Raw genomic sequence first — 7,925 nt, 5'->3', positions numbered from 1 at the left:
TTGATTTCCTAAAACTCGAGTGTTTGGATATTAAGTGTTAATCGCAATAAAACAAGATTATCACACTCATATATTTGAAGTAGAAGTCAGTATTTTAATCCTATTACATAATGTGTTCCACTGATATTATTTACGAAGATAATCGCAGATCCAGATTGAAGTAATACATTAAACTGAAATCTCTAATGTGATTACTAGTCACGCTCATTATAAGAACACAACTGTTATGTCTCGACGCAGGACAAACAGATTTATGGTCTTACAGACTGTTATTGATGTTGTAATTTTCCTCTAAAAAAATAATAAAGTGATTAAGAAATGTTATTTTAACAAACTAGTCTTTGATTCAGATAGATCAAATGGGATTCCACATTCCTAGTGTCCATCGTGGATAAATAACACCTATGAAGTGATTTAACATATAAATAATATAAAATATGAGCCGTGTCATGACAAAACAATATAAATATAGCGATATGTGCGGACCAGCATAGATCCAATACCAGCCTGCACATAACCGCCACACCGTCTGAATCAGGATCCATGCTGTTCGCTGATCAGTTTCTCTACTTGTAATAGAGTTGGTAAGCAAACAGCATGGATCTTGATCAGACTGCGCGGATGCGCAGGCTGGTCTGGATCCATGCTGGTCGCAAACGCACTATGTTGGTTTTGTCATGACACGGCTCATATATTTTCACACGGTAGAAACAATTAAAGTTGATCTACCAGGAATAATTCTCACAACAAAACACTTGAAAAAACCTAGCTAAAGAAACTTCAGCGAACAGGTTTTATAATACTGCTAGACCTGTTCATTACCCTCAGAAATGACTAGAATGATTTTAGACTGACGGTAGAAAAAAGATCAGTGACATCAGAATCGTTGTTTTTTTTCTCCAAGCAAAACAAATCAGGCACTAAACATTATTCTCTCAAAGAAATATAAAGAGCATTTATTTATTTATCAATATAAACATCAATTAAACAACATTTTCTCATATTCATTTTGTGTTATCTTGTTTTGTAAGTTAATCGGGGGGAGGTTAAACTGAATGACAGATATTTGTTTACATTGACAACTGTCAGTTTCTTAGAAACTGCGATAACAAAGAAAAGCGGCGATGTCTATACGCCGTATTTCTGGCATAGTTACTTGAATGCTGCTCACCGTTATGAGATTTGATGAGGTCCTCGAATCAGTTATTTAAATATAACAAGTGGGCATGAATCTTTGGCAAACAGGCTAACTCGTCATTTTTTGTTTGTTTACTGGGCCTTGTATGTATTGCGCAAAGGTAAAACCAGGCTATATCAAGAGCGCATGACTATGTTAACACATGGTTTTGGTCCCGTTATAACATGGGCAAATGAGGGAAAATAGCCGATTTTATGCTATAATATAGGGTTAACTACGTTTTACCGTGTTATAACGTCTGCAGAGTGCCAAGAAACGTGTGGTGCCCGAGCCCGGTAGGGCGAGGGCTCCAACAGTTCCGAGGGACTCTGCAAACCTTGCAACTTTGATATATGCATTCATCTGAACTTTTATTTCAGCTTTTCACTAAAAGTCTCTGAAGTGATAAGGTGACATCGCTTTTGTACCAACAAGGCAACGTTGGTAGATAAAAGTCTATATAAAACATTTTGTCTCTGGAGTGATGAGGTGAAATCACTTTTCTGCTAACAAGGCAACGTTGGTAGATAAAAGTCTATACATTTTGCCTGAGTTGTGTTTATTGTAACATTAGCGCAAGAAGAGTGTCAATACGGTCTCAAGACCAAGCACTATATCTCGCTGGCTGTTTGGCGAATATAGTGTAATTAATCTGCTTGTTACAGCTATTATACGTGTATAATCAGCTCGAACAGCTAATGCTCCGTCTGTGATCAGCGCTCTATTCCCATCGCTGTATGGCGTGCGATATCAGTCCAGATTGGTCTCTTGATGAATAGACGAGAGATTGAAGGGTGGGTTGAGTCGTGTTGGTTATACACGCTACATAATGTTACTGAGTCTTAGTCATAAACACAACTTTACCTTCAGGCGTAAAAATGTTTTGACGCTTTTGCTTGATGAGGCGAAATCAGTAAAAGAGTTCTTATCAAAATTTTCATTCAGTGACAGAAAAAACGTTTTGGTCCGGGAATGATACTAGCAAACATTTTTTCAATTTCTCTTCAATGCTTGTTTGCAAGATGAATTGCTAAATGATTGCTAACGGTCGCAAGTCCGTGTAAAATCAGAGCGTCGAAACAAAATGTATAAATCTTGAGGAAAACATCTATAAAACATCATTTCAATGAATACATGAATACAGATCATTATGTCATTGCAAGATTGATTTTTCTTAGCTAGAGCAGAGTCAATGAAAATTAAACATTTCCAGTTTTAAAATGTTTACATAGAAGTTTCATTTTTGAATGATTTTTTTTAATATTAAAGTGATTTCTTTGCGTTTTTTTGTTTGTTTGTTTTTTTGTTGTTGTTTTTTTGCTAGCAGAAAGCTTTTTCTGCATTGATTATGTCAAATGTCTTACATGAAATCCTAAACTCGGCGACAACGAGCAAGGTAGCGCCTTGTGATACCCCTGCCATCTAGCAGTTAATACGATTGCAAATTATTTGCTTTCGGGGGACCAAGTGCTATGGATAGTATTCTGTTCATTAATTGAAACATATCAGTCAAGCAATGTTCAGTTTTGATAAATTGTCTAAAGTGCATATGTAAAGAGTCTTGATTAAAAAAAGCTGCTTAGCATACTGCATAGTAAGAGTTTTATGAATGTTTGAATAAAACAGATGGAATGTAACTCGTATGAGTCATTTGTTTCGTTTGGCAACAAAAGTTAAGTAAGCATTAGGTGTTACTAGTATTTGATTCGAAAAAGTTTAAAATGATACAATTGGCCAGGGTCGAATTTACAAATAAGAAACAGATCTGAAATTAAATTAGATATTTGTACTTCTAAATATCTATACATGCTATAGTTCAAGCCTCTGTGGATAGAATCGTCTTGGGATAATTGAGAACAACTATTGTGTTCCAAAATTTAAATGTTTTGAGAGAGAACCTGTTATATATAAATGCATGATTCGATTTTGAAATATCATACAGGAAATGTGAATAGTGAAAAATGTGTTGCGAAACAGCCTCTTTTCATTATATTTTCTTTGCATAATTATGTTTCGAGCAGTGGAAAAGCTCAATGCATATTGTAATTTAAATCTATGCTAAAAATGGCTAAATGGATGTTAATATTATTTGTTAATATGTCGTAATCTCGTGTTTTAGGTGAATTCTATTTCGTCAAGGTTAGATTCTATCCCAGCAGGCACTCAACGTTGTTTCAACGTTGAAATATGGTCGTGACGTTGTTCAACCAATATTCAACTACCAATATTCAACTATGGGCGACCATACGGATATATTGCCAATGTATATTCAACGTTGATTCAACGTTGTTTATGGTTGAAGTTTTACATTTAGTTAAATCATTATATAAACTTTTATACCACTAATTTTGTGTTATTATTCTTTTATTGAATTAGTCTGAAGGTGATTTTTGTCAGGAAAATTTGCGTTATAATCCTTTTGCGGATATTCAAAATTAGCGTTTAAACAAATAAAGTTGGAAATAATTTTTCACTTTCTATTAACGCTTTAAATATTAGTTAATATGTTTTGTTGTTTGTTGTTTTATTTTTTAGTTCTTTATGAATAATATTAATTAATTAATTGATAGTAGTCAAACCCCCGTTTATAAAATAACGCTGGTCAAGGGAAGTAATTGTTGCGGTCTATGATTTTGTTTGATGTCTATGATTATCGTTCGTGCAAATGGTGGCGCTGTTTCGAAATTTGAACACATCGGAAAACAACATGATTCGGCAATTCATTTGGATTTCAGAGGTATTACCGTAATGTTTTACTTTAGTTTACTGATTATTTTCTAAAATATTATTATTTATTCTTAAAATTCTACTTTAATTTACTTAATGAAATAAATGAGAGATGAAAACACATGATTTAGTTGATTTGACACGTTTTCGCAACCTAATTGAATGGTTGGGTTCAGGCCTTGTAAACACTAAGTTATTGATGTCCTTGGCAATTTATGATTTTACAAATCTTGTCTTTCTTTAATTTATTTTTCATATTATCTAACATTTTTCTGTACTATATCCTAATTAAAATTTCATCAATTATAAAAAATGAAACCTATAAAGTAGTTCGGCCCACATAATTTACGTCCCAAGACGATTCGTCAATATAGCTATGTTTATATTTTAGTGATAGTATTATACAGTGTTAATTACTATATATACTAATTAGTTTGAAAAAAAACAACATTATTATGAAGTTAAAAAACAAAGTTGAGTGTTATTCTTTAAAGTTTAATTGTCGTAAATTTATAGGGAATAATAAATCTATTTCTATTTCATTATATATTATACAAATATAGACATTTTAGCTGGTGAATATGATGTGATATGTACTGAAAAAATTAATATTGACCGAGGCGATAGCCGAGGTAAATATTAATTTTTCAGTACATATCACATCATATTTACCAGCTAAAAAGTACATATCTGTTTTATTATATAATTTATAAATAGCTTTTATATGGCTTATTAGATCTGCCATTGCCTACGTCGGAAGCTTGTCTTATTTTTCCATAAAATATCTTTTTCATGAGCGCATTAGCAAGCTTATTCTTATAGTCTTCTTTAAAATGTAAAGACGGTTACTAAAATACACTAATTTGACTCTTATTTAAGAGTCATCCATTTTTTTATCAGAATAATATATAACAACAAACTTGGCGTGACATCACGTCATAGTCTTGTGTCTTTCAGGGAATTTCCAAAAAATCTATTTTTAGAAGAAAAACCGGTGAATATACTCTGAAAATCTATTTTTAGGAAAAAAACAGTGAATATACTCTGATATTGACCTGTTATTTTTTACAAAAAGTTGCTTGTCAGCCAATCAGGGAAAGGCATTTCAAAGCTATTTATAGATTATATACTAATATTTTATATTCTAGATCCTGGTCCTGGCTGAAATTAAGAGTATTGCAGCTGTAGCCTGTATACCATATATTCAACATGAAAAAGACTGTCAGGTTTGTTAAATTGAAATTAATTCTTATTAATTTATTTTATATTTGAATTTCTTTACAATACATAGTATAAATTTTTCAACTACTGGATATTTATCTTGTCTTTAAATATATTACTTTCAGAATATTCCTGTAACATTATTAATATAAAATTTACATGTTTGTTGATTTCAGGATGCTGCATAAAATGATCTTAGCTAGAGCCTAGAATGATAATTTCTTAGGAATATGCTGCAAGTAACTGACATGACTGACGGGGAGCAGTTTTTCTTACCAATCATAGGTGAGACTTTTAAATAGCTCCTTTTAAAAGAAGATTTTGTTGTCTTATGTACAGTATTTGCTGTCAATATGAAACTTAGCTATGTTCCAATTTCTATGCTGTTTTATGATGTAAATCTAAGAGATAAGCATTTTAAGATAAAAACAAATCACTAAGTTGAGTAATTATATGTACCGGTATAATGTAATTTGAAATTGACCAAGCCACTATTAACTACAAACTTCTTATTTTTATTTGCAGAAGCAGTAAGAGACAGCCAAAGAAGTACTCAAGCACTTAACATACCCAAAAAGATCTAGAAGAAAAGATTGGAACAGATTGTAGCTGTTAAAGTGAATTAAAGCTGCACTATAACTGTATTTTTTGAAATAAAATATCTGAAGTATGTAATATTGTCTTGATATTTTGTTAAACTTGGTTACTTTGCTTTATATCCAAAATTAAAGTATGGTGGGTTTTCAACGTTGAAATGACATTGAAACTTCAACGTTGCGCCAACGTTGAAGTTTCAACGTTGTATCAACGTTGACATTTCAACGTTCTTTAAACTTTCAAATCCGAATATAAATCCAATCTTATTTCAACGTTTCTACGTTTTATCTGACCATAATTCAACGCTGAAACAACGTTGATGTGCCTGCTGGGATAGAAATGAACACAATGATAAAAAGAAATTATACTCTGTGGTAATGAAAATGAAAATTATGATTTTTGTAACAGAATGGATACCAGGACAAACCTACAAACTTCATTAGCACCCAATAACGTTCCGTGACATCCAGAGACTTTCTCTAGCATCAATTGACATTCCATAAGGAACTGACGAAGTTCTTACGGTCGTTTCTCTCTTTCTCGGGCTTTGGGCCTTACATTTCTGTAAATGCAACCCTTAAAACTTGTACAAAATCCGCATAGGGCCCCGCACGCCGAGTTCTCACGGACGTTTTACTTGGGCTTGGGCTTGGAGACTTACATTTCTGTGAAATGGACCCTTCATACTTGTACAAAATCGAATCCGCAACGGAATTGGACGGGTGGTGTCGAAGCAGTGGCTGTAGGCGCCTTGTGTTTTTACGTACGTTTAGATATGAATAAGCATGTAACAAACAAAAATGGCCCGCACGCGCCGAGTTCTCACGGACGTTTTACTTGGGCTAGGGCTTAGAGTTTTACATTTCTGTAAAGGTGACCCTTCAGAAAATTGAATCCGCAACGAAATCGCACGAGCGGTGTCGAAGCAGTGGCTGTAGAAGCCTTGTGTCCTTTTTACGTACATTTACAACAACGAAAAACGGATCGCACGCACGGAGTTCTCACGGACGTGTTTCTTGGATACATAAAAAGACACAAGGCTTCCATAGCCACTGCTTCGACACCGATCGTCCGATTTCATTGCGATTCAATTTTTTACAAGCCTAAAGGGTCACCTTTAAAGAAATGTAAGTCTCCAAACCTTAGCCCAAGCAAAACGTCCCTGAGATCTCCGTGCGTGCGGTCCGTTTTTTCGTTGTTGTAAAGGTACGTAAAAAGTTGAACATTGTGACAAAAACAAAATCTCAATAGCATATAGTTGAGTATGACAATCTGCTTTTTTTCTAAACAATTTATGGGGACGTCTGTAGCCGAGCGGTAACGGCCGTAGACTTAAAAATAGTTGCCCCTCATCCGCTGTGGGTTCGAATCCCGAGTCTGTCCTATAAGCAAGGTATTATGCTTACTTGCGGTACGCCAGTGGTTCTACTAAAGTACACGTTCGTGTCTGAAATAATGCACGGAAGAGCACATGAGGCCTTTCTCCACAAGTTAGGCTTTATATTCGCCATGTGACTTATACTGTGTTAAAGCGCTGTAAAACCAACTAAAAATGACAAAAAAAATCAACAATTTGTGTTAAATGACCAAACTTTATGTAAAAGAAAAAATACTTGATTAAGTTATTGGCAGTTTGTGGGATCATTATTGAAATAATTAAATTATTCACGAAAGCTTTATCGTGTCATCAAGCTGTTAAGTTATGTTGTTCTTTTGTCCGAAAATGGACAAATATAAAGATAATGTTTTTTTGTTCTTTTTTTCTTCTTTTTCATTTTGCTTATCCTTATAATTGCCGTTAATTGAAATAAAAAGTAAAGCAGCGTATTTAGCCGACATATAAAAAATATTCTATAACATTTTACAATAAAGGACCTCTTCGTTTATTTGAATTTTACACTGACAGCACATTATGGTACGATTAAATGGATTGAAGTCACGAAAACAAGTCTGAAACACAAATTTATGTGTCATTTTTAGTAGATTTCATCTAATGAATTAAAGTATAAAATAGATATTATTCCCTGTGATAGTCAGTCAATTTCGTTTTTCATTACATTTTTACATTCATCAAGACATCCGCCATATATTAGGTAATTGGTCCTTGCATACGCCGAAAAAAATTGTAGACTAGCAAACAGAAGGCTCTAAATATTTTTGCGAGCATGTGTGCACTATAACAAGACCAGTCAAATTAAATTGG

This window comes from Ruditapes philippinarum, unplaced genomic scaffold (genome assembly GCF_026571515.1).
Source record: "Ruditapes philippinarum isolate M1 unplaced genomic scaffold, ASM2657151v2 ctg661_1_1_1_1, whole genome shotgun sequence".
In the NCBI taxonomy this organism is placed as follows: Eukaryota; Metazoa; Mollusca; class Bivalvia; order Venerida; family Veneridae; genus Ruditapes; species Ruditapes philippinarum.
This window is presented reverse-complemented; position numbering follows the sequence as displayed.